Source organism: Phaenicophaeus curvirostris (assembly GCF_032191515.1).
Source record: "Phaenicophaeus curvirostris isolate KB17595 chromosome W unlocalized genomic scaffold, BPBGC_Pcur_1.0 scaffold_34, whole genome shotgun sequence".
NCBI classification, from domain to species: Eukaryota; Metazoa; Chordata; class Aves; order Cuculiformes; family Cuculidae; genus Phaenicophaeus; species Phaenicophaeus curvirostris.
In genome coordinates, this window is record NW_027206663.1 from 1,198,625 (window position 1) to 1,225,442 (window position 26,818).

General features: G+C 42.2%; 1 pseudogene; it reads left to right on the forward strand.

Annotated features, from left to right (window-relative positions):
* Positions 1-21,986: 21,986 nt before the first annotated feature.
* Positions 21,987-26,818, forward strand: part of LOC138733772 (mitogen-activated protein kinase kinase kinase 1-like) — a 29,996-nt pseudogene continuing 25,164 nt past the window's right edge.

Consider the following 26,818-nt stretch of genomic DNA (forward strand, 5'->3'; position numbering starts at 1 on the left):
GCTTGATAAAAGGCAAGGCGCTGAGATGGGGATAATATTAACATAACTAATTGCCGAATATCTGCAGGACAAAGGGTATGACCCGTAAATATAAAATCTAATAAACCCTGTGTAAATGGTGATTGCAAACCATATTGTGTACAAGCAGCCTTGACTTCTTTTAGTAATTTCCAATCGAATGGTTCCCATTCACTTGCCCCGTCTGTGTATTTAACAATACAGGATACTCTTCCACAGTTACCCCTTCTAAAACCGTGTCCCTAATTACCCCCTGCCAACGCGCTCCCGGTCCCCGCCACCTGGTCCCCCCAGTCCCGGTGTCAAACCCCATCGATGGTCGTGACTGCATTCCTGGGTAATCGGGCAGAGGTGGTTCAGGTGGACGGCTCTCCTTTTCCTGGCGAATTCGAATTTCTTCTAGCTTTGCCAGCAGTTTATCAAATTCTTGTCTGAAATTGAAACACTCAGGAGAGGGCGACACAGGACGTTCAGAGTCCTCACTAAACGAATCCTCTAAGGAATTAATTGAAGGACTTTCTGGAGGAGGAGGACAAGGAGGACCTTTATGTCCTTCACCTTTGGTAGCGTGAACCTCCTCATGTTCTTCCACTGGGGGAAATGGGGGAGAAGGCCAGTCTTTGGAAGGTGGTGGTGGTGGTGCTTGCCTGGGTAAATTACTTTCACTGAATGATAATGCAGATGCAAATGAACCACCACTGTTCTCTTGATTCCTATGCACAGCAGCATAAGCCGATGCCGCAACTTCTTGCTGGACTTTCATATCACACAATGTCTCTTTAACTAATCGCCAAAGAGTAAGATACTGCCAAAGGCTCTTATTTCCTTTCGAGCATTCATCAAACAGTCTTTGTCCCATTTTCTCCCAAGTTTCTTCCTCGAATAGGGCAGTGGTCGTTGTAACAACGCCGCTTTGATAAGCCCATGTTAACATAGACTGCAACGCAGCTTTTTCGTAAGTAATTCCTCTCACTGAGAGCATATGTTGGAGGAGCTTCTGCGCAGATTCTATCCGAGCCTTATCCTCGGAAGAAAGCGCCTGCCCCATCTCCTCCCCGACCGCTCGCCTGGCCAGTGGCGAGTTTCCTCAATTCTTTAAGCTGCGCAGCCCTTGAAAATTTTTTCCCGAGTGCCGGGGACCGCACTCACCTACGGTCGGCTTTTCCGTACCCTCTGCCGCGTCTTCAGTCGTTCAAGGCAACTTCGGCACGCAATCTGAGGGTCCCTCATTGGGTGCCATTTGACGGAAGAAACGGGACAACACGCAATGACCAATGTGATCCAAGTGAAGCCGTTTTATTTTGGATTCATTCTGCTTTTATAGAATTGTTTAACTTTAGCCCACCTTCAACAGTTAGCTTCCTAATTTGCATAACACAACAGAGTCGTTATAACCTTTTATAACCTTGAGGACCCTGGCTATGGCTTCCCAACTCCTCCCAGCCACAGTGCTTGGGCTGCTCATTGTATGCTGCCACCCAACAATTCTCCTCTTACAATTAAGACCTAAACGACTTCAGTGTATGCCTATAAGACACTAGCAGTCTGTCAAATGCTCACCCTGCCTTATACAGTAATGACTTATGAAGAGCCAAACCAAACAGACTGGTCCTCAAACTGAAAAAAAAAAAATTAAAGCATACCTTTTTATCTGATGGTCCTTGTCTGCCCCTGCAGAGATCCAGTTGAGGAGTCTCTCTGGAGAAATCCCCAGGGGTACCCAAGAGAGTCCTGTTCTCAATGGGTCCTGCAGCCGGGCAGAGAGGGTCCCATCTGGGTCACCAAATCGGAAACAAAGAAACTTACGCTCAACTGTTCAATTTAACCATTAAAGCAGGTACACTTTATTCAGCGCTGGAGAAGATTCAGGATTTGTCCTCAGAGTGCTTCTGCCGATCAGTGATTTCAGAGAACTTTATATATACAGAATCGTTTCCATATCCGTATTTTCCCTGAAATGACAAGTACACTTCATTCCTGGAACCTCATTGCATATCCAGGGTGAGATGAGATCAAACCCACCCAAAGTCATTAAGGTGTGGACATATCCAAGTGGTCAATCTCAGCGACTCTATCTGACAAGACCATAAGGGTCGTCGTCAGTATCCTAGCTGTTAATCTTGTTTCTAATACATTGCAGTTGACATTCCATCCCACCATTTACAAATCATCATTTCATATTTCTACAATATTTAATAAGGGTCTTCTTATTCTCTGTGCCCCCAGTTCCAGCAATATCCCTTCAATGCGCCAGTATGCAACCAAGGGGACTCTTCCTTAAAATTTCTTTATTCTGAGTGTTACCCATTTTTGACTCCTTAAGTTGTTTCTTACTCTTTATTGCTCTCTTTCTTAGCTTCTACTCAAATCTCCTCTTACACTGTTTTAAGACTCACTCCCAATCTTCCTCCCAAATGTCACCAAATATCCCTTTCCGCAGATAAACTTTACTATTTCACATTTTCAAATTGTCCTTTTTACTGCACCAATGCCAATACTGTCTCTTTAACCCTTTTTTTCTCCACACATCAACTACAGAACTGTAATCCCCCTTCTCTCTATCCCAGTCCCGGATCCTTATCTCAGGCAAACACTTGCTGAAAGCTTTTAACACTTAACTCCTGCAGACCAAAAGGCGAAAATCTCACAATGAAGGAGGAGAAGCCAGTGGAAGGGCTACCAACAGCTGCAGGCTTGGAGTTTTTCCCATTTTTTTGGGGGGGTGGGGGGTTTTTTTTTGTCCCTAGGATGTCCGCTCCACAGTCGGTCCCGCAGCAGGCAGAAAAGTCTCCTGCCTGGCTCGCCAAAACTGACACGTGGAATCAAGACTCTATAACTTATAAAGTTATAAAGTAGGTATGTTTATTCAGTGCTGAGACACACGGGAGAATTATTTCTCCAAAACAACATGCATGCCCATTGTGGCAACTTGTCTTGGCTTTATACAGTAAACTGTTACATATGCAAAAAACGCCTATACATATTCATAACCTTTCCCTGCTTCTTATTATAATGAGTTTGAGAAGAGTCTTCTTCCTGTTTGTGCCTGTGCAGTGTCTTCTCAGGGATGAAGTCGATTGTCTTAACTCCCTTTAACTTCAACCTGTGCACGTGTTCTCTGGATCCTTGCCATCCTTATCAGTGTTGCTTTCCACTCTTATCACAGGTCCAGATCACTTGTCCTGCTTATCAGAAATCTTCTAGCAACAGGCCCCCTTCCTACATAAAGGCTTATAGAAATATGTTCCTTTAGCTAAACAACTGTCATCCTGTGTATTCTTTAAGGGTGAGCAGCTTCTATTCCGCTATTCTTTAAGTGTCAGTTGCTTTGGCTAAATTATTACTATTCTGTTTTCCCCTAAGGGGTTAGTCCTTTCTTTGTGTTTATCCTGAGCTGCTAAACAATGGTTATCCTGTAAGTACTTCACCTAGCCCAGTATCAGTATTTATTTCTGGCTCTGGCAAACATAAGCACACCAAGATACTGGGGCACATAGCTGAGGCATGGGGGTGCAACTACCAAAAGTTACAGAAACAAATTTCTGAACACAACCCAGGTCCCTCGGATCTGATCCAACATGCACACCATAAGGTAACAGGAGGGAGACAGAGAAAAAGAGAGTGAAGAGGAAGGAAAGAAATCACCACATCGACGGCAGCAGCAGATCTTGGGAACACGTGGTGACAGGCTGCGTGGTCCAGGCTGGTCCAATCAAAGTGTGGGAGTGAAAGTGAGCATGGGAGTGAGAGAGAGCGACCGATCGAACGCCCCACCTGGTTCCTTGTGAGTCCTTTTATAAGGCCCGTCTGACCCCCATCTGCACGTGTCTTTTTGGCGGGTCAGGCCGGGCCATCTGGCCGGTTGAGGAAGGGGGAGAGTGGGGTGGGGGGCAGCAACCGTCGCTGCATCACCTCCCCCCACTGCAGCCAGCCCTGGGTCCCAAGCTCAGCAAAGCAAGGGAGTGTGGGGGCCACTCCTGCACTGCCCTTCTGCTGAACCTGGCACACAAGCAAGCAGTCTTCAGACAAAATGTTTAAGGCAAAGAGAGAAACAGTCTGACTTAACACCAGACCACTATGAAAGGGATGTGAGCTCATTGCACTTTTATTGACAGTATGTGATTTTTACTTAGTATCAAGATTTATATTTCTAAAATAGTAAACCTTACTACAAATGAAAAGCTTAAGTATATTGTTATAAGTTGTGGCGTATTAACAGGCACGGACTCAGCTTTCATTTCAAGCTAAGACAAAGTTTATTGTTACAAGCTCATATTTATACCTTACTGAAAATGTCAACAACGGTCCCACAAGTCCTTCATAAAAATTTCCACAGCATGTTTTCCTCCTTCCAAGCTCCTCATGACCACTGTTATTGTTTTCATGCCTTCTTGGTTTTGCCACTGATATTGATTCTTCTCAGGCCAGCAGCTCGCTGTATATCAAACATTCTGTACTTCTGCTCCAGAGGCCCAACAACACTCGTGGTCATTTCTTGCTCACCATCTCTTCTGACATCTCCCCCTCTTTTGTTTTCGTGAACTACTAATATTTGCCTTAACACTCTATCAATCAAGCTTTGCGGTAATTTGATTAAGCAGGGCACACAAATCAATATGCTAGAAAACAGCCAAGTAAAATCATAAAACCTATCATGACTAACTTTATAATCCAAGGTCCAAATCCAGCAAAAAGTCCTGCAAATGTATTCCATTCATTCTATATTTGCAATTTTTCTGTTAAATCTTCTAACGTGTTAATACTTTTATGTATAAATTCTGAATGGTCTGATAAATTCATCAAAAGGCTAGATAAAGCTGCCAATGTGGCATTTGTTTGATGATGGTGAGCCAAAGTGTGGATTAAAATCATAGAAATATTTGGAGTTAATAATGTAAATTTGCCTAACATACATGGGCCTCCTGAAATATAGGAAGGAATACCTGCCCATGCTCTATCTCCTCAAATAAAATACAGTTCTCTTGGTAATTGCAGGGAGAGGTTGTTGGATTTGGATGTATTTGCAGATGTGTAATTATATCATATAAAATCATTTCTACACACACTAAGTAAGGAATTAACATTTTATATAAGTGTTACTTTTTTGCTTATATAACTAAAATATTTACTAAAATCTACTTTTATCACACCTAATAAAGAACATCATCTATCAGCAAACCTACTAAACAGGTGCTAAATGGATTGTTCGATGTTGCTACCGACAAACACAATGAATCTTGCTGTGCTGCATTGGCTAGGATTACCCAGATGTTTTCTTGGGATTGTGTAGGGATCCATGGAATGGTGGTTGCACAACATGAAATTCCCACAATTACTGCAATGCAGGTCATATACATCTTGCTGGCATCCACCGTGGTCCACGATCTGTAGAGACACAAGCATACCCTCGTCTACATCTTATTAATGGCCATGGACCTTCCCATTGTCTTGTTTCTAAGTTACGTATCATTACTTTAGCTTCACTCATGTTACCATTTGATTTTGCAATAAAATATCACTCTATCGGGAGAATGTTGTCTTGGCAATGATTTAAAAAATTTAGAACATACATAGCTTTTAATAGTCTCTCATGAGGGGAGTATCCCAGGCTCCCCCTTTTTTGTTTTAACAACATATTTTTTAATGTACCATGAGCTCGTTCAACTATGGCTTGCCCTGTCAGTGAGTGAGGAATACCCGTGAGATGTGTGATTCCCTCTTGTTGAAAAAAGGATTTTGTTATATTAGAAATATATCCCTGGCCATTATCCATTTTTACTGGTTTTGGCACCCCCAAAAGAGCAATTGCATATAATAAATGCTTTTTACATCTTTTGCCCACTCTCCCATGTATGCGGAAGCAACAATACAGGTAGGAAAGGTGTCAATTGATACATGTACATATTTTAGATGTCCAAGCTCGGGGATGTGTGTTACATCAGTTTGCCATATTTCAGGTGGACCTATTCCACAAGGATTTACACCGTCAAAAGTAGTGTTTGGGATTAATTGACAATCAGGGCACATCTGTACAATTTGCCGAGCTTGGTCCTGAGTTAACTGAAACATTTTCCTAAGGGCTGTACTACCTTGGTGATAGAAATCATGTGACATACGTGCTTGTTGTAATGTATCTGGAATGATTACAGGGGCTGCCAGAGCATCAGCTTAGCGATTGCCTTCAACCAAATATCCTGGTAAATTTGTATGAGAACTGTCACAACCCGGACCCATGAGCCACACGCTCGTGTCTGGCCCTGACAGGGTGGGGAAGTGCATTCGTTTGTCTGTGTGGCGATCCAGAGGCCAATAAGGTCACTCCCAGGGTGAATATCAAAAGCAGTATTTATTTCTGGCTCCGGCAAGCATAAACACACCAAGATACCGTGGTGCACAACAAAGACACAGGGGGGTGCAACCACGCAAAGTTACAGAAATGAATCCCCGAAAACAACCTAGGTCCCTCGGATCCGATCCAACACGCACACCATAAAGTAATGGGAGAAATACAGAGAGAGAGGAGGGCGGGGGGGAAGGAAAGAAATCACCACATTGAAGGCAGCAGATGATCTTGGGAACACGTGGTCCAGGCCGTGTGGTCCAGGCTGGTCTGATCGAAGTGTGTGAGTGAAAGCGAGCATGGAGGTGAGAGTGTTATAATTGTGCTTTCTTACCAAACAAGATGTTCCTGTGCTTGATCAGCAAATTACTTTCTGTTACTCATTACAATCCCCCCTTTTCTTTTATTTATCCGTAATTTGCTGATCAAACCTGGATAGCACTTCACCAGCGGCAGCCAGTTCATGATCTTCGTTGGGTAAAATTTTCATCTCGAGTTCCGACTGCTTCATCACCATTAACTGTACCTTTTCCAACCTGCTTTTAACAAAGGTTACAAGTTTATTAATAATTAGTAACAATAAATTCTGGAGCACCTGCAGTGATATTCGTTTTTATCACTTCCGAATCCTCCAGTCGAACTAAGATCCACTTGAAAGGTTGGTGAGGATAGTGGCCTTGCGCTAAGCCCACTGTCACCGTACAGGCCATGACAACCAGTGTTATTAATAGAGTCATGTTCCCACTATATGATACCTCTCCGTCTTCCTCATCTACTCTTTTGCAGAGAGCAACGGGATAATACTATCTTCTCGACGGCAGTAGGTAATCTTCAGGGAAGTCTTAGGTTGTCTCTTTAATCCTCCTGTATTTACGGTGCCGTGTGGACTCAACGCAATCCTCCCCCTTGACCTGCTTAAAGGATCCCTGGTTCTTATTGAATTATTTCAAAATTCATTTGTTTCGCTACGAAGCCTTTTCCAAGCAAACCTCACAGCACACTTTTTTACACTTTCTGCCAATCCACCTCATATACTTCCCAAAGTTCAGATATCAACTGTTCCCACCTACAAAATATTTTACAGATCTCTGCCTTGCCGGGACGGGAGGGACCAAGCAATCGAAACAATATGATTGATAAAGCAAGGCCGTCTTTATTGAGAAAGAATCAGGTTATATACTTTTCTTCTACTTGATTACATCATTGTATTATAATTTCATTGGTTGATCAAACACATAATTATATGTTCCATGGTTACAAGCATATTGAATATCCATCCCCCTTTATACTAATATATCACTACTTGTCACACGCTATTTGACTCTTAACATCTTGTGCGACCACTATGACCAAGAACGCAGCATACTGTTACGGTTTCTGCATCCATGAACACACTACCTTATCTATAGCTAAACTTAATGTTCTACCAGGGAATTGCTTGTACAGCCAACCGCTCCCAACTATTGTTCAGCTAGGAGCCTGCTTGTACAATTCCTCCAAAGGAATATGTCCTTGCTCGTTTAACCATTTCTCAACAATTTCCCCTTTTTCTTCTTGTGCAAGCAATACCCTATCCGACAACTTAGACATTTGTTTCATTATACACCCATATACCAAGCGAACTATGATTATGATTAACAATATGATCCCAAGCCAGCGTAAAGCCTCTTTTAAACATGACACTAGCCATGGAGAAAGATTGCCAAACGTTGATGTTAACCACTTGTCGAATGGACTAGAAGACAATGTCACATTCTGTGTGTGAGCCTGTAACCACTGTAACTTCTTATGAACAGACTCACTATGATCAGAAAGGTTAAAGCAGCACATTCCCTCAAAATCTTCACAACCATGGCCTTGTGCTAACAATAAAAAATCTATAGCAGCTCGATTTTGCAATACAGCATGTCGCTGACTATCCATATCTTGAGATAATTGAGCAATGATTTCAGTGGTTTCATTAGACTGCTTAACTGTCCAGCAAGCAAGGCGTTCTAGTGTCTTTAAAGCATGTGCAGTTCCTATGCCTGGAATCAATGATGCAGTGATTCTCAAAGCTAATCCCCGTAACTGAACATTATCATTGCAATTTGAGGGCACTTGTTGAATTGATTGTTTAGCACAACTTAAACCTTGAATTGTGGATCGATTTAATGCCAACATAGTTAATTTTCCAAGATAGCAAGGACCTCCATATGCATTTTTAGGAATACCTTGCCATGCTCTGTCACCACAAATCAAAAAGACATTTGGAGGCAATGCCTTAGCAGTATTGTTTGCCCAAATACGAATTTGATTAGGTGCCCATCCATAGGCATTTAATGGCTCATTTTCATTTTTATAACCACAATACGAGCCAATATTGTACAAAGTATCCTTAGGGGTTAACCAAGTGGCTGACTGATTTTTCAAAAAGGAATAAAAGCCAAACAGGAAACACGTTTGTGTATAATTTTGTGTAACATTTCCAACAACCATGGATCCGGCTATATCAATTTCTTGTGGGTCCCATGGTAGGGTTCGATTCAACCCATTGATCAGGTTAGCACTACACTCACTAACGCTGGTGGTGTTATTACAGGTGCCAACACTGAAACCATTAAACACTTTGCTATCATAACCTGGAAAGCCAAACAAACAGGTACGAAAGGGATCCGTAGCTGTAGCAAGGGCCAAACAAAAGGCAGGATTGCCAGTTTGATTAGCCCAAGTTACCCATAAGTTTTCCCTTGGATCAACGTGTAAAGAGAAAAGCTGAATATTAGTCGTCACAATGACCAAGACGTATATCTGGATGCTCTTCATCATTTAATCTCCTCAAAGTTGGGTCATCGTCAGAAGGCACTGCTGCCTTTGTCCAACGGCTAGGCACCCAAACTGGTCCTGTAGGGGTAAGAACACACATATAACCTCTGCCCGTATAGCGAACTTCGGCAGGCCCCTTCCATTCCCCTGTCTTTGAGTTTCTATACATTACATAAAAAGGCTTTTCTGTTGTCTTTTGTGAAGTATTGCGTTCACTTTGAATATAGGCAGGTGGGACATCATGATTGCCTAAAACACAAAGATAATTCAACACAAACAGCACTTTAGACAACCGTTCTTGTATATCTCTGATCTCACTATGTTTCTGAATATACTGCTTTAAAGTTTGGTGTGCTCGTTCTACTATAGCTTGGCCAGTAGGGGAGTGAGGGATTCCAGTAATATGGTGAACTCCCCATAACTGGCAAAAGCGTCTCATTTTTTCACTAGTATAAGCTGGACCATTATCTGTCTTAATTTGTTCAGGAACCCCCATTACAGCAAAACACAATGTCAAATGTCGTATAACGTGCAAAGCCTTTTCGCCAGACTGTGCAGAGGCCCATAAAAAACCACTATAAGTATCTATAGTAACATGAACATATTTAAGTTTCCCAAACTCAGATACATGGGTTATGTCCATTTGCCAAATGACGTTCGGGCTCAGTCCACGAGGATTCACTCCCATTCCTAGGCCAGGCCCATGATGACTGCACATAGGGCATGCTCGCACGATTCCTCCAGCTTCTTCCATGGTGATACGGAATTGTTTGTGCAGTCCACGAGCATTTTGATGAAAAGTGGTATGAGCCTCTCTTGCTTTGTTGAATTCACTCAATGGCACTGATAAAGTCACTAATTGATCAGCACGAGCATTTCCTTCACCTAAACCTTCAGTCCACTTGTGGCTTCTTATATGTAGGATAGCGTACTCCAAGAGTCTTTGTTTTATTGCTGACTGCAATTGATGCAGCAAGTCAAACAGACGGTCATTAGAAATTTCTCTGATTCTTGCTGTTTCAATGCGCTGCACAATTCCAACCACATATAATGAGTCCGATATTACCTTTAGCTTGCTGTGTGGCCATTGTTTAAAAGCCCAAACCACTGCAGACAGTTCTAAGGTCTGTAAGGAATCTCCTCTGCCTTTAGGATGATTTGTTGCCATTGTTGATCAGCATACCATACAGCTGCAGCTCGACGTGATTTTCGGCCGGCATCTGTAAAAACTGTAACAGCATTTGCCAGTGGCTTTTCACTTCGCTTTGGAATTGGAATCCATTCATGCTGGGCCATCCATTTCAAGACAGGCATTTTTACTGAACACACTTTGATGGCTTGCGGGCTATTTAGTAAACTACTTTGCAATGCTTCAGAGTGTTGCAAATACCAATCTAATTCGTCTTTTTTCAGTGGCAAGTATATAACACCCAGTTCTTGTCCTATGATCTGAATAATTCGTGTCCGTCCCTTTTGAATTAATTCTGCCAAGTTTTCAATCTTTTGCTGTAACGTTGTTTTCGGTTGTATCTTAGTAAACAACCATTCTAAGACTTTCCATTCCTCACCAGAATTCCCGCTTTTCTTTTTGCACTGTGTAAGTGCACTGACGAGTTGAGTAGATCCAGTCAAAATGGTCAGATCAATGGGTAGAGCTGGATCAATACGGTCGACTACTCGATGTGCAATCACAGAGGCAATTCGTTGGATTATCTCATGCTGAGTCGGTGAGAGATGAACTGGAGTGGCTGGATCATGTCCTCTTAAAAGAGGGCGCAATTTGTCCAACTCATCATTGGATATACCAACGATAGGATGAAGCCATTGCAAATCCCCCATTAGTTTCTGGGCATCGTGAAGCGTCTTGAGGTTCACTGAAATCTGCAGTTTTTGTGGCTGTATTTGTGAATCAGAAATTTGCCACCCCAAATACTTCCATGGAGAGGTACCTTGGACCTTTTCTGGGGCTACACATAGTCCATGCGTATGCAGCTGTGAGATTAAACGAAGTTCTTGATCTTTAGAAAAAGGTTGCTCTTGAGCCAAAAGAATATCATCCATGTACTGGTAAATTAATACCTTGGGCCACACCACACGAATTGGTTGTAATGCAGAGTCCACAAAGAGCTGACACAATGTGGGTGAATTCTTCATTCCCTGCGGCAAAACCACCCACTCAAAGCGTTGTGCAGGTGCCACTTTATTAATAGATGGAAGAGTAAAGGCAAAACGCTGAGTGTCATCAGGGTGAAGTTGAATAGTAAAGAAGCAATCTTTTAGGTCAATTATTAAAAGATTCCATTGCTCTGGCAGCATGGCAGGATTTGGGACACCAGGCTGCAATGCCCCCATTGCTTGCATTTGATCATTGACTGCCCGAAGATCATGTAACAATCGGTATTTTCCAGATTTCTTCTTAATGACGAAAATAGGAGTATTCCATGGGCTTGTAGACAGTTTTAAGTGTCCTTGTTGCAGTTGCTCAGAAACAAGAGCATGCGCTTGTTGTAGACTTTCCTGCTTGAGCGGCCACTGCTCGATCCATACAGGTTTATCAGTTAACCATCATAGAGGAATCGGGAAAGTCCATGCAGTGACCGCTGCTAAAAATGTCCATCTGTTGTGAGTAGAATACCAAGTTGCCCAAGAACGTCTCGGCCAATTAAGGCATTGACTTTATGGGGCAGTGGCATAACTGTGACAAAAATAGATGCTTTCTTGTCATCGACTTCAATGTCTATTTTATCTATACTTCGTTGAACAGTGACAGATCCTCCCACTCCTTCCACGCTTTCAGCAATCTGTCGGACGGGCCAATGTGTAGGCCATACTAGGGACGAAACAATGGTGATGTCTGCTCCAGTGTCCAAAAGTACTGAAAGTTCTTTTACTTCTTGTCCATTGCGAAATGTTGCTTGAACAATGGGTCGTTGGGACATCGGTAGTGTCAACAGGGCAAGCTCCCCAGTAGATCCAAAGCTTCCAGACCCACGAGCTGGTAGGGAAGCAGTTGATGCCGCTGCAATCAAATGTGGTATTGGCACCAATTGAGCAATTCTGCTGCCTTTAGGAATATACATAGGTGGAAAATGAGTTTGTACTACTATTGAAATTTCACCGTCATAGTCTTTATCGATTAAACCAGGAAATATCCAAAGTCCTTTTAATCCAGATGATGAGCGGCCTATGAGTAAGGCTCCTTGTGCTTGCCCATTTATTGTCACTGGACCTTTAACCCCTGTTGGAAGTCGCTGGGGTTTGTTGTCTATTAAAGTAGCTTCTACTGCTGTTGCCAATTAAAGTAGCTTCTACTGCTGTTGCCAAGTCCAGGCCGAGGCTCCCTCTGGTTGCAGGTTGCAATTGGCTGGCAGGACACAAGGGGGCACCGCTGCTATGTGAGCCGCTGTTGGTGTCCGCGCGCCGCGACTCTGAGCGCTCTGCTTCCCATTTCCCGATCGGCGACGACAAGTCTCAGGATTGTGGTTACTCAGTTGACAATCTGGACACCATAGATTTCGAGTGCGACACAGCTGTCTAATGTGTCCTCGGCGACCGCAACAATAACAGGTTGGAACCTTCAAATTATTGCTAGGAGCACTTTGTGCCTGGGCTTGTAGTGGAGCGAGGGTGGTGAAGGCTTGATTTTGAGCTTGCACCAATTCTTTTCCTAACTCCCGTACTGCCTCCACTAACATAGCCTGATGCCTCACTGGCACACGACTCATACGTTCTATCATATCCTCAACTGTGGCATCACCGGGCAATGTCACAATAATAGCTTTAGTTGCCAAATTAGAATTTTCCATTAAACATTGTCTAAGGAGTGCACCCTTCATCCACTCATGCACATCAGACTGATTAATAGCGTCAGTCACTCTATCGACAAATTTAGCAAATGGTTCATCTCTGCCCTGTTTTAAAGACATATACGACGGCGCAGGAGGAGTCGTCTTAACCCTGTTTAAGGCATGCCTTGCTAGTTTCATCATTTCTTTTAAAACATCAGGTCCAAGACGCGCCTGCTCCTCCACAGTTGCATATGGTCCGACACCCAATAGTTGGTGCAAATTTAAACCAGGGAAACGATTCAATGGACTATTCAAAAATCTATCAGAAGCCTCTTCCCAACGCCTTTGAAACAACAATATTTGTGATTGAGTTAAAATCAATCTCATCAAAGCCTTAATATCTTCTTGACACAATAGACCTGTACTCCAAATATAATTTAACATTTGCTTCGCGGGCTCACCATGCAAGCCCGATTCAGTAATTGTATTTCGCAACTGAGTTAATAATTTCCAGTCAAGAGGATGGTATACCACCGTAGCATTTCCTTGGTTGTCAAAGTTATAAACGACTGGAAAAGCTTGGCAACCATCCAAATCCTCCAAAATTTTAAAATCATTTTGATCGATAGCCGATTTCATAATTGCACGCCAATTTATCCCAAGAATAGCAGATGACTGAGCACTCCTTGATACATTTTGTTTTACCGAAACCGCTGCCAGCAATTTTTCAAGAGGTTGGTAACTAGGGGGACCCCCCGCATGATACCTTGCTGCTTCTTCCTCTAATTCACTCTCCTCACTATCAGATAACTGATCATTTTCTTCTGCTGGAGGGGCTGAGGGCTTAGGGATTTGATCTTTTTCCTCAGGAGGATGTGAGGGTCCCAATAAAATTGTGGAGCCAATAGGTGGCTCTGAAATATAATCATTACCCAAAACAAATCACCCTGGCTCTGTTTGGACGCCTTCCAACTGAGTAGTAGCTATGGCTGCAACTTTCTTTTCTGCCTGGTACTGTTTAAGACAATTAATAACTGCTCGCCACTGTTTCATACACTTTTTTGCAGTTTTATAATCATCTATAAATTTATCCCATAGCTTATCTCCAAACTCTCGCCAGGCGGTTTCACTAAACAACAACCCAGGATCCTGAAAACACCCAAGACTCACTCCATATGCTACCAATCCTGCCAAATCTTTTTTAGGACTAATATCCTCTACTTTTCGCTTTTCTAAAAAGCGTTGCAATAAATCGAGGGCTACTTGCTTTTCCATGGTTACCGGTAACTCTTAACAACAACTTGGTGCAGCCTTACACTTTTTTCTCCCGCAGTAGCCCTCCCCGGATGGCGAACCCCTCTCTCTGAGGTCAGTTCAGGCACGATCGGCGTACTTCTGTTCCAGCCAGGCGTCGATTTTTGCCCTCCGGTCGCTGCCCACTGGTGCTCTCCCGAGCTCCCGCCGTTTTTCCGGTCTTACCAAAATGCCTTTTTTATCCTTGTCCTGGTCCCTGTTCGGGCGCCAAAATGCCGGGACGGGAGGGACCAAGCGATCAAATCAATATGATTGATAAAGCAAGGCCATCTTTATTGAGAAAGAATCAGGTTATATACTTTTCTTCTACTTGATTACATCATTGTATTATAATTTCATTGGTTGATCAAACACATAATTATATGTTCCATGGTTACAAGCATATTGAATATCCATCCCCCTTTATACTAATATATCACTACTTGTCACACGCTATTTGACTCTTAACATCTTGTGCGACCACTATGACCAAGAACGCAGCATACTGTTACGGTTTCTGCATCCATGAACACGCTACCTTATCTATAGCTAAACTTAATGTTCTACCAGGGAATTGCTTGTACAGCCAACCGCTCCCAACTATTGTTCAGCTAGGAGCCTGCTTGTACAATTCCTCCAAAGGAATATGTCCTTGCTCGTTTAACCATTTCTCAACACTGCCTGTATTCCTTCTTCAACATATATGGTATTACTGCGACATTTCATGCAATAAGTCTGCCTTTTAAATGAGACACAGAGCCACTTCTTATCACACCTTAGACATTTGCAAATCACCCAAGCCCAATGTCCCGAGAGGGGGAGTTTCAGACACGGTATTCCAAAAAGGTTCTCAATCCTAGGAGTCTCGGGTATTTCAATTTTTTCGTGAGGAGTTTTGAGGAGACACCTGGAACCACCGATAGAGGCTGTATCTTACTACTCCCTGGAGTAACTCATTCATATCCCCTGGTTCGGATGTCACAGTCCATTTTTCTGGGTACACAGGTCCCTTGATTCTACTGGCATGCGTCCATCCTTTTTCTGCGGTCCGTACGGCAGTATCTGTAGTGAGTAAAACAACGAAAGGCCCTTCCCACTGGGGTGTTAGGGAGGTTTCTTTCCAAGTTTTAATTAAAACCTGATCTCCAGGCTTTATTCGGTGTATGAAAATGTCCAAAGGAGGTCTCTGTGCTACCAGACCCTTTCTTCTAAGCTTGTGTCTTCTTTTTGAAAGTTCCAAAGTATATTCTGTTAAAATTTTATCTTCAACTTTTGGATGTTCTATTAAAATTCCAAAGTCATAAGGCATTCCATATAACATCTCAAAAGGGGATATGCCAGTATCAGTTCTTGGTTGAGTTCTAATATGGAGTAAGGCTAGTGGTAAGCACTTAACCCAATTCATTTTTGCCTCTACCATTAATTTAGTTAAATGCTTTTTAATTTCTCCATTCATCCTTTCTACTTTTCCAGAATTTTGTGGATGCCAGTGTGTGTGGTATTCCCATTTCATGCCGAATAATTCAGTTGTTTCTTTTATTATTTTGGAAATAAAATGTGGGCCTCGGTCTGAGTCAATAACAGAATAATTTCTTCAAGGAGTATTTTAATCACTGGTTTTGCCGTAGCCCTAATTACGGGGAAGGCTTCCACAAAATAAGTAAGGTGATCCACCAGAACCAATAAATACTGGTATCTCCCGACCTTTGGTAGTTCAGTAAAATCTATTTGTACTTTTTCAAAGGGCCTTTTAGCCAATTCACGCCCTCCTTGAAGTTTCTCTCTGAGTTGTCGTTTATTTACTTTATGACACGTTAGTCATCCTTCTAAAATCTTTTTAGCCACACCGTATAGTCCGATACAAGTATAATGTGTTTCAAATTGGTCTACCAAGGCTTGGACTCCCCATGAGTTTTAAGATGTAGTTTGTGTAATATTCCTCTTGCTAGTCCCTTTGGAAGGACCTCTCGGCCGTCAGGTAATAGCCATTTATCACCATTTCTTTTGGCCCCAATTAGTTTCAATTTCTCTAGTTCCTGGAGAGTAAATGTCTTACCTACTCTTAGCTTCTCAGGTTCTTCTCCTACAGTTTGTATCTGTACCACTAATAGTGCAGCCTGTTTAGCTTCTGCGTCTGCTATGTTATTTCCCCTGACGGTAGGGCTTAATCCCCTTCGGTGTCCTTTTACATGGACTACTGCCATCTTGAGGGGCTTCCTTAATGCTTTTAAAACTTCTAAAATCAGTTTTTCATGAACTAGTTCTTTTCCCTGGGTGTTAATCAAACCCCTCTCTTCCCAGGTTTTCCCAAAAGTATGTACCACCCCAAAGGTATATTTTGAATCTGTGTATATAGTTCCGATCTTGTTTAGCAATCGGCTGTCAGTAAGCCATTTATCGGCTCGTTGTTGCAGTACTCCGCGAATGTTATGGGGTGTATATACCTTTAATTCACCTCCCAGGGTGACTTTCCCGACTTCTCCTACTAATAATGCTGTGGCCACTATTGCTTGTAAACAGGTGGGCCATCCTCGGCTAACAGGGTCCAATATTTTTGAATAATATCCTACAGGTTTTCTCTGCCCTGCCCACTCTTGGGTTAAAACCCTGTACGCTGTCCCATTATCTACACTGATAAAAAGTTGAAAGGGTTTACGAATATCGGGTAAGCTAAGGACAGGTGCCTCTATTAAATTTCTTTGTATCGTTTCCCAATGACTCTCATCTTCAGGAGTCCATTTCACCAACCCATCTTTGGTCAGTTTTTCATATAAAAATTCTACCTTGCTACTATAGTTCTCTATCCACTGTTGACAATACCCCAGTAATCCTAATAATTGTCTTATCTGTCTCTTGTTACTGGGTGTAGTTAGAGATAATATTTCTTTTATTCTTTCGGGATCCAGTTTCTTGTATCCCTTCGTAAGCCAGTGTCCCAAATATTTTACCTCTTCTTCTGTGAATTGTAATTTAGATTTTGAAACTTTCAACCCCTTAAGGCCTAAAAAGTTCAACAATTTGATACTTTCACCTCTAACCTCTTCTTGGGCCTTCCCGGCAACCAACAAGTCATCTACATACTGGATCAAAATCAGGCCTTCAGTTAATTCATAAGATTCTAATAGTTGTTCCAAGGCTTGCGCAAACAAGTTTGGGGATTCCGTAAATCCCTGGGGCAATACGGTCCATCGTAATTGTTGTTTTCTATGTGGTTTAGGGTCCTCCCATTCGAATGCAAAATAATCTCTACATTTTTCTTCAAAGGGACAAGCCCAAAAGGCATCCTTTAAATCTATAACACTATACCATTTATAGTCTGGACTTAATTGGTTTAGTATAGTGTGGGGGTTTGCCACTACAGGAAACCGGGCAATCGTTCGCTCATTTACAGCTCTCAAATCTTGTACTAAGTGATAGGACCCGTCCGGTTTCTTTACCGGTAATATGGGAGTATTATGAGGAGACATACATGGTTCCAAGAGCCCTTGGACCAGAAGTCTCTCAATTATTGGCTGTAACCCTTTTCTTCCATCTCTAGAAATGGGGTATTGTCTAATCCTAATTGGTTGGTCCAGATCCTTTATAGAGATCGTGATCGGTTTGATATTTAATCTTCCCACCGATCCTGGACTATACCAAGTGTCCGGATTAATTTTGGCTTCATCTTCCGCGGTCAAAAAACATAATTTTACTTTCAATTTCTCTTGGTCTGCTTCTAAACTGATTCCCAATTCTACCATTAAATCTCGTCCCAAAAGGTTGTATTCAGCTTCCGGGACCAAGAGGAATGTTCCCACCCCATATTTATTGGGAGTTTCTATAATTACATTCCTTATCAGGGGTACCTTGAAAGGTTCCCCCTTTGCACCAATTACTTGGAGTTTGTCTTTAGATTCGACACATCCAGAGGGCAACCTCTGAACAGTTGATCTTTCGGCACCCGAGTCCACAAGGAACTCGAACACCTCATGCTGAGGACCCAATTTCAATTTTATCAAGGGCTCTGAAACTTTAGGGGTCCCCAGCAAATAGAGCCCCTGACCCCTCTAATATTCTTTAAAGATTTCCTCATCCTGCAGCCTCTTAAGACAATTTTTCTGCAGGTGTCCTTTGTTGTGGCAATAGAAACATTCTATTGCCGAGGGGGGGCCATTTTATATCTCCAGCAGGACCGTATTGGTGTCTCTGGTCCCAGTGCCTCATACCTGCGGTTCTGATCATTCCCCGCTCTTCGTTAGTAAACAGAATCTTTAAGATGGACTCCATCTCGCCCAGGTATAAATATTGAGACTGAGAAATTGGTCAAAACGTTCAGCGACCCTTAGTGGGTCTTCTAATAAGCGCCCCATTTCCTTTTCTCTTTTAATGGGAACAAATTTGCTGTCTGAGTTGTACTCAAGATCCATAAAAAGGCATATTCACTCTCCTCTTTATTAAAGAGTTGTTTGCTGTTAACGTATATATTTAATTGCTGACATATCCAATCCTCAGAGGATCCATAAATTGGCCAATATAAGCCTGTTCTTATCTGCTTACCTCCCCATACTTCCATACAATAATGAATCATTTTCCCTTTGGACTTCTGTTGCAAGGAAAGCAGCCGTAGTCAAGACCACACCCAATGTGAGTTTAGAATCTTGCTCAGTTTATTGCGAACCCGCCACCAACTTTTATACACCACGTTACAGACTACGCGTAAAGTGCTTATTGGTCTGTGTCCACTACTCACACACTGATTGGTCAGCAGTTACTACGTGCTACGTGCCTATTGGTGGTGATTGCCAAGCATGCTCTGTTCTTGTTCCGCCTTGCGTTCAGCTGTACTACTTACTACATTACCCACCTTGCCTTGCTACAAACCAACTTCCTCTAAATGTCAAGGTTATTCTGAGATTGAGGCCCTGCCAAAATATCAAGCCTTAAAGAGCCAGCGTCCTGATGCCCTTTCCTTCTTAACCAATCCTCTACAGACTTCCCTCTTTGAGAGGGGAAACTATCCCAATGTTTAATCATTAATCCTAATGGGCTATCTAGGGGTATATCAGGGAGCCCACCCCCACCCCTTTTCTCCTGCATGGAACCAGAAACTTTACTCTTCTTCTGGTCCATCTTCCGAAAGTGCCTTCTCTCATGCAATCCTCTCACTTCCCTCCGTTTGTGGCCCACGTCCTCGCGGACAATGGGAACCACACTATTTGGAGGTCCACACTCACTTTGTCTGGTGGACTCCTAAGTCCGTTGGACGTCTCACTCACTCACACTTCGGGTACCCAAAATCCCCGACCAAGCGGTATCCAAATATACTCACCCTATCCTGGGTCTTCACCTGGTTCAACCAGGCGGTATCCACTTACTCTTTTCCCGAGTCTTTGCCTGGCTCGACCAAACGGTATCCCAATATATTTACTCTTTCTCGAGTCTTCGCTTGGCTCATCGTGCACAAAAATTATAGGGAACTGCAGTATTTCTTCTTTCTTTTTGCTTTCCTATCTCAGTTCGGAAAATCCAGGTAAGTTAGAACTCTCCTTCGGGACCATCCGAAGAGGGGCACCCTCCCAGAGTCGAGGTCCGAGTCAACTGTCTGGATCCGAGTCACGGCACCAAATTGTTATAATTGTGTTGACAACACAAAGTCCAAACGTGGATCAATTTACTATTTATTTAGATAGGAAAGCAAAAGCAGCACTAGGCAGCCGGGGAGTCGCAGCTCCACCAAGGCTCGCAAAGTCAGGTAAGCTGAGCAACCCCTTTTATCCTCCCAGAGTTCGTTTCAACATCTTTGAAGACGCCCCTTGGTTCCTTCCCGGTACATGCAGTTTCCATAAGGTCAGATAATAAATCAGCTAAGTTTACAGAGTTGTCTTAGTTCAGCAATCTTCAAGTTTGCAGTCCTGCTCTTTGTCAAACAGTTTCTAAATCCCCCTCTTCCTCCCTTCTTCCTTATCTCTGGGCAACTTGTTCCTTACTTGCACAAGGCTGCATTCTTTGAGCTGGCTAATCTCGTCTGCTGGGGCCCGAGGTGATTTGTTACTTTTGACGCTTGCTTCAGGCGGTTTCAAAAGGCTTAGTTGTAAAATTCAGTAGATACTATCTATATACAAAACGTATATTGTCATGGTAACCTTTAGCTTTTAATTAAGATAGCATTGTGGCTTTCTTACCAAACAAGATGTTCCTGTGCTTTGGAACAGAAAGACCGCTGCTGGTTTAGTTGGCTTGATCAGCAAATTACTTTCTGTTACTCATTACAAGAGGGGGACTGCCCCCCTGCTTCCTTGAGAGTCCTTTATAAGGCCAACCCAAACCCCCTTTTCCACTGGAGGGGGGGGTGGGGTATAGGGGCAGCAGCCACGGCTGCATCCCCTCCCACCACCGAAGCCAGCTCTGGGGCCCGACTTCACCCCAGCGAGGGAGAGCTGTGCCTGCTCCTGCACTGCCCCCCGCTGAACCTCGGCACTACAGACAAGCTGGTGCCACAAGTGGGTAGTCCTCAGGCAAAATGTTTAAGGCAAATAGATAAACATAGTCTGACTTTATATTTCACCCCGTGACTTAAACATTTGTCACAAAAGTCAGATCGAAAACTCAGGTCCATGCTGTCCATAGTGGTGACACTTGAGGGTGCAACTTGCTCAGTCGAACCCGCCGCTGCGTCACCTCCACCCAACCGCAGCCAGCTCTGGGTCCGGAGCCCAGCCAAGCAAGAGAGAGGGGTGCCTGCTCCTACATTGCCCTTCTGTTGAACCCGACACACAAGCAGGCAGTCTTCAGGTGAAATGGTTAAGGCAGAGAGCTGACTTTACAAGAACATACATGCATTATAAAATAAGGTTCATGTCGATTGTCTAAAAGATATTTCAGTTCCTTCAGAAAAGTATATAGCTGTCTATAATACCCGTAAAATATTGTTCTCTGTTGCTCTGTGAATGTCGCACTTTGCAGGTTAATGTCAGTCATGATGTTTGTAATTTCTGCGTCCATAGAATCATGGGCTGGTCAGTCGAGCCAAAGCCTGCATCTCCCCGTATGCGATTTGCTGCATGGGGTACAATTGCTTGAAAACAAATCAGCTGAGCAATTCTAGTGCCCTTTGGCATAAAGCATGGAGGCATAGGGGTCCAAACCATTACTTGTATTGTTCTCGTAAAATCGGCATCAATCAGTCCCAGTAAAACAAACAATCCTTGCTTTGTGACAGATGATCATCCAATTAACAGTGCACTAAGTCCGCTTCCCAAGGGGCCCTTAACTGCCCTAGGGACTAGCTGAACTGCAGTGTGATGGGTTTCTGTTCTTTGAAGGCAGCTAAACTTTCTGATTGTTGCAGCCCTTCGGTCCTCAAGGACTATCCTGTGGGCGCTACCAGTGGCTTTAAATTGGAAGGGGGAAGATTTAGACTAGACATTAGGAAGAAATTCTTCACAATGAGAGTGGTGAGGCACTGGCACAGGTTGCCCAGAGAAGAAACTAACTCCATACTGAATAATTAAAATTCAGAGTGAATGAAACCATTCATAGCCATTCTCCATCTTCTCTTGGCAGAGGCTATTGTGAACCGATGGCTTATTATTTATGATGTTTCATTTCTATCACAGAATCTTTTTTTAAGATATTACCTTCTGGCACATTTTTGTTGTCAGGTTTCTTAAGATGACCTTTCACGAAAAACATTTCTTTGCTCTTTTTGATTGCTCTTCTTCTTAACTACTTAAGTTGCAGTATTATTCAATTCGACTCCCGCAATGTTGCTTTTTCCTTGGCAGGTATTTGAAATGGAGTTAGTTGGCTTCTTGTTTTCCCAAAGCTGGAGTATATGAGAGATAGCACTTAGATGCCTTTTCCATTATGTTAGTGGTGTTCTATTGCTGGCTAATGTTTACAGCACTGGAAATTCTGGAAGTAGCAATGGAAACAGCACAAGTGCTGGAGCTTTGGGAGCATTTGGTGGGTCATCTCAGACCAGTATCTCAGGAGATGTGGTAGAATCCTGCTGCAGTGTGCTGTCTATGGTCTGTGCTGACCCTGCCTACAGAGTGTATGTTGCTGCTTTAGTAAGTAGCTGTTTACTCGTATTCCTCTAACTTCCAAGTGACTTCATTTTTGAAAGGGAGGAGAATCCTAAAAATTGTGGTTGAGCACCACTAATGAGTCGACTTTTTTAACCGTCATCTTAAAGTGAGTTGAAAAAAATCCTTAGCAAAAGTGAAATGGCATGATTTCACTGGTCAAATAAAAGGAAATGCTTGCTACGGTGCTAAGTTTTAACAGTACTTGTATGACCAAATTCTTTCCAATCTCAAAGAATACATAACTAATTCTAACAGTGAATACATAGTAAGCTGTTTATCCTTTAGACATTTCACTGATATTTTGAATGCTATTTATATAGAGCTATTTACAACTCTTAACAAAATAAATATATAGCTAATTTCTTTTCATGTATTGTTTTTTTCTTTCTCTTAGAAAACCTTAAGAGCCATGGTGGTATATACTCCTTGTCATACTTCAGCAGAGAGGAATAGACTACAGCAACTTCTCAAGCCAGCTGTAGAGACAATATTAGTTAAATGTGCAGATGCAAACAGGTATGGTGTCTTGTAAACTTCAAATTCATTTTGGATTGTTACTGAAAAGTCTCAAAGCTTCACTTGTTGCTATTTTATATGGAACTAGGAGACCATTTATAGGTGATAGTGAAATAAAATGTGTGGATCATACGTATAAATGTTTTTGTAACAGTATAGTTGCTACCAACCAACTTCTGTCTTTAAAGATGTAGGTTTTGAAGGCACCTTTTTAATGTTCTCCAGCACGTCTGGATTTTAAATGATGCTTTGCTTGCATAAGGCCTTTTTTTCCCCCTTAAAGTAAAGTAAGATGTGTTTGGTGCAGTCATCAACCATCCTCCTCATCTCAGTTGATATTGCTTTGGTCTCATGGGTCTCATTTAAGCAGTCAGAAAATACCCTTCAGCAATTAACAATCATCAAATTTTGTACATATAATATACATGGTCCAACACATAAAAAATGAGATTGATCCTGTAACTCTTTATTTAACAAATTAGGAAAATCAACTACGATCACCTTCAAAATAGTTCCCTTCTGAGTTGACACATGGCTGCATACAATGCTGCCAACGTTCAAATCTGTTTCCGTTCATTTTCTGAAAGGTTGTTGAGGATCTCCGTCAGTTTTGCTTTCATATCTTCTTCCGATAAAAAAATGGGTTCCTTTGAGTACTGACTCGATCTTTGGGAAGAGGTAGAAATTGCAGGGAGTCAGGTTTGGTGAATAGGGTGGGTGCTCAAACACAGTGACATTGACAAAGTGTTGTAGGCTGGAACGTTGTCTTGATGTGAACTTGCTGTTCACTCTTGCACACTGACATTTTCCAACCAAGGGTAAGAAAACATTGATATTTGAACATGCATCCACTTGTACTGAGTGAAGCGATCAAGCTGAGCCTTGCCTCACTGCGACATGTTCTATATCCATCTCTGTCTCTCATCTCCCACTCTTGGTTCCTGAGCTATAGCGTTAGTCTCATTTCTTTTGCATTGGACCTTGTAAAACTGTTCCTTGTGGTGCTGGATTCCTGGATTTGGCCTGTTTCTGCAAGAGAATGAGATCCTAATGTGTAGTTGAATTAATTTATTTTAATAAAGAGAATATTGCCTGAAAGTCTCAAAGAATTTGAGAAATGGGGAAGCATATTTCTACTTGGATTTTTTCTTTATTACTGATAGACATTATGTTTCTGCAAGTGTCCTTGTAAAAAGTAAAAACTATCGGTAGCTTACAGATAGAGGATTATAAAAGTGTATTGCAATAAAGTGATGTGAAATATTTTTCCAAGCACATATCCAGGCTAAGAGTTATTGAAATGTTATGATTAAAATGGTTTTTCTTGAAAGCATCTGCTAAAAGTTGTTTGGGTTTTTTTAAGTTCTTAGTTGAACAAGTCAACTTTCAGTCTTGACACTATTGGAGGTGTGTAAAGGCCAAGCGGGAGAGCTGGCAGTTGGGAGAGAAATACTTAAATCTGGTAATAATAGCTCTTCATATAAAATTGTATTATAATTACAAGCAAATATACTGAAGTGTGTTGAATGTAATACAGGATTTATCCTGTGTTTGCCAGCATGGCAAAGAGAAGAGTGCTGCTCTTGGCAGAGGGTGGTGGGGAAGAGGGTGGTGTTAATTTGGGCACACATTGTGTATTTCTGTATGATATTATTCTGATCTTTATTTAGATCAGAATTTAGATTGTGAACATATCTAATCCCTATTTTATTGACTTTTTTTATAGGATATGTTGGTACCAGTGGTGTTGATTATGTCTTAAACTGTATTCTTGGAACCCAAACCAAGTCAAGCAACTGGCAAACACTACTAGGGTGATTTTGTCTAATAGACAGACTTCTGTTGGAATTTCATGGTGAATTTTATCCCCACGTTGTCTGTGGAGGTGTTTTACAGGCTGATACTGTATTAGACAGGTACGTACTTACACTATGTGACTATTACTCTTTGTAGTTAAATGTGGTGTTGGCGATTTCTTCAAAAATTGATTGGTTTAATTCCTGTAAACAAATAGTGTATATTTATATGAAGAATGTGCCTGTAAATGGTTGCTTTTTTAAATTCTGACCTGTGAAACAATTCTGAAGCATCACTGTAGCATAAAGTCTCTTTTCTACTGCAGAACTGACAGCGAATTATTTTTAAATGGCTTTCTCAACACTAGTTAACTAGAGCATATCAATTTATAAGACTTTTTCTCTCCTCTTCTCTTTTTTTTTCTTTTTTCTTTTTTCCTCTTTTCTTTTTTTTCTCTTTTATCTTTTCCTCTTTTCTCTTTTTCCTTTTTCTCTTTTTAACTTTCAGGTATAAGAAACTTCTCTCCCTCTTAAATTTCACCTTGCAGTTAATTGACAATTCCCACTCAGTGGTTGGAAAACTATTGCAGAGAGTATTTTTGAGTGCAGCAAGAATGGTGGCAAGAGTGCCTCATGTTTTTGTAAAGCTGTTAGAAATGTTGAGTGTGACAAGCTCAATTCATTACACAAGGATGCATCGATGTCTGATGGCAATAGCAGATTAAATGGAAATTGCAGATGCCATCCAGTTAGGCACGGAAGAAATGCACTGTGGGGAATGTCAACATGAAGGCTTCTTGCAGCTACCTGTACCAGATGCTAACTCTATGGAAGCTACAGAAAGTAATAGACCTAACAATACTGTCCAGTTATCAAGGAAAAGAGAAAAAAGTTTAAGTGATAAAAACTGAGTGCCCGTCCAGAGGGTACTTCTGAGACACTGACTAGCCTTACTGTGGGGCTTCACGTTTCATCAGTAACCACTGAGCAACCAAAGCCAGCCATTCAAACAAAAGGAAAACTCTCCAGTCAGTGTTTGAACTCTTCTCCCTCATCCAGTCATTCTCAGTCACTGTTCCTAATGCTTCTGTCTCCTTCAAACCCGTCTATACTAGGCAGCACCATAACAGATGTCTCTAAACTCAGACCTCAGAGATCTGTTACCTGCAAAATCCCTTCACCTTCTCCTCAAACACAGCAGAAAATTTATATTTGGTTTCAGAGAAACTGTTCTGAAAATAAAGAACCAGAGAAACTTTCTCCACTTTTTACCCAAACCAGGCCATTGCCATCCAGTCACATACATGGGCCAAAGCCCTTACAATCCATTCCAAATGATGTAAACAAACAGGAAGAAACCTCAAAAAACACTATGACACTTGGCCTTAATGGTATTTTGCAGTGTAATGGCAATAGTAGTGCAGTGCAGTTATACCAAGAGAAGAGACAGTGTTTGCACCAGTAGATGAGAAATGTCAATTGGATGTTAATGCAGAGGTTGATTCCAGTATTGAGGACTTACTCAAGAGCTCAATGCCAATGAGTGATGGCACAATTACATTCAAGTCCGAAGATGCAGTTCTTTCTCCTGAGCAGGCAGAAAATTATGATACCTACAAAGATGATGTAAATCATAATCAGAAATGCAAGGAAAAGATGGAAGCTGAAGAAGAGGAAGCTTTAGCTATTGCTATGGCAATGTCAGCATCTCAAGATGCCCTGCCAATAATTCCCCAACTACAAGCTGAAAATGGTGAAGATAATCGTAATAGTTCAGCAGGATCATCGAATCATAGAATAGTTTGGGCTGGAAGGGACCTTAAACATCATCTAGTTCCAATCCCCCAGCCATGGCCAGGGACACGCACCATTAAATCAGGCTGCCCAAGGCCCCATGCAACCTGGCCTTGAACACCTCCAGGGATGGGGCATCCATAACTTCCCTGAGCAACCTGTTCCAGTGCCTCACCACTCTCAGTGAAGAAATTCTTCCTTATGTCTAGTCTAAATCTGCCCCTCTCCAATTTATACCCATTGCCCCTAGTCCTATCACTACAAGTCCTTGTGCACAGTCCCTCCCCAGCTTTCTTGTAGGCCCCCTTCAGGTACTGGAAGGTCGCTATAAGGTCTCCTCAGAGCCTTTTCTTCTCCAGGCTGAATGACCCCAACTTTCTCAGCCTGTCCTCGTATGGG